This window comes from Atta colombica, unplaced genomic scaffold, assembly GCF_001594045.1.
Source record: "Atta colombica isolate Treedump-2 unplaced genomic scaffold, Acol1.0 scaffold33, whole genome shotgun sequence".
NCBI classification, from domain to species: Eukaryota; Metazoa; Arthropoda; class Insecta; order Hymenoptera; family Formicidae; genus Atta; species Atta colombica.
The window spans coordinates 326,914-328,653 of NW_017259437.1; the positions used below are offsets into that span (position 1 = coordinate 326,914).

A 1,740-nucleotide genomic window follows, 5' to 3' on the forward strand; every position below is an offset into this window, starting at 1 on the left:
TATAGTATTTATAGTATTATTTTGTGTTCCTGATTATATTTTATTATTTATAAAACAAACAAATATAGATATACCACAATTATCTTGTGCAATGTTATGTCAAGTTTCGAGATTTTATACACAAAGAAATTTTATATTATTGAAATGTGTCATGATAATATAAGGTGTGATAATTATAATTTATTGGAAGATTTATTATGGATGACTTGTTTGCAATAAAGATTTTTGTTACTGCTTCTTTAGACATAATCATCTGCATATGCAATGGGGCGAACGTCGAGAAAACGCCGCCGGAGGAAGAGGCTTAATTTCGTAAAATTGAATGAGAACACTGATGAATCTCTGACACATTTAAAATCCTGGCTTCTAAGTGAAAACTGTACATCGATTCGTTATTTAATACCAAAACATTTTTCTCTCTCAGGCAGAGGTTTAAAAACATTAAAGCGCATAGAAAGTGATGAAATATTGCTTCAGTTACCTCTTCGAATGTTATTAACAACAGATGTCTTATCGCAGAGTCATATTAAAACTTTATTCCTGTACAACACTGATAGATTTAGTCCCCAGTGTATGCTTGCAATATTTCTTGTATATGAGACACATTTAGGTATAGAGTCAAAGTGGTATCTTTATCTAAAAACACTGCCACAGTCTTTCACAAATCCAGATTTTTGTTCCAACAAAGAGAAAGCAATGTTACCAAGTTTTATATCACGTCCTTTATATCAAACACATAAATTGCAAGAAGATTTTTCTTTGCTAATGAAAATTATAAAACACATGGATGTTGATAGAAGCCATTGTCCTCATTGCAATGTATATCTGCAAAAGATCGTAACATTTGCAAAATATAAATGGGCATACTATGTTGTCAATACACGAGCCGTGTATGTAGATGCTAAAGTATGCAAAGAGAACACATTTAACATAAAACAACCTAATAATTTGGCTCTCGCACCATTCTTAGATTTATTTAATCACGATGTGAACGCCGCTGTTAAAGTATCTATTGTCACTGATAACTATCAGAATCAATTTTATCAAATTGTTACTTTGAAACCGTTTGACAAAGAAACGCAAGTGTTTATTAATTACGGTGCACATGACAGTCTCAAATTATATATCGAGTATGGATTTTTTATTCCATGTAATCCGTTAGATGAAATCCAGTTTAACATCTTTGATATAAAGAGATGTTTTGATATTTCGAGGAATAAATTAGATTTTATTATATTTAATGGTTTCCATAAGAATATGTCATTTACTCGCGACGGTTTGAATTATAATGCAACAATGGCATTATTTATATTGAGTACAAAGTTAGAGAAGGACCGTTGGAAACTGAAAATATATGGCGAAACATTTGATACAGAGGAACGGAGTATAATCAATAAGCTAGGAATAAGTGTCTTAAACTTGAAAAGAACGAAGTATATGTGTGCTTTAAGTAATATGAAGAATGTTAAACCTAAGAGTCTGAGCTTTTCAATCGCGATTAATCTCATAGAAGAATATATTAATATCTTAGATGCTGCATTTAATTATATGGAGAAACTAAAAAATGCTATATTATATTAAATATAATACAGCTTTCCAAATTAATATAATTTATACAGTACAATATAAAATATAAAATATAAAATATATTTAGAAAATGGTTTTTTTATATACATATTTTTATACATATAATTTCATTAATATATCTTGTTTTACAAAATATTGTGATGATCGAATAAT

General features: G+C 28.9%; 1 protein-coding gene across 1 annotated transcript in view; it reads left to right on the forward strand.

Moving 5' to 3' along the window:
- Positions 1–1,740, forward strand: part of LOC108690485 (ATP-binding cassette sub-family B member 7, mitochondrial) — a 7,145-nt gene that overhangs the window by 909 nt on the left and 4,496 nt on the right. The gene's annotated exons all lie outside the window — the stretch shown is intronic.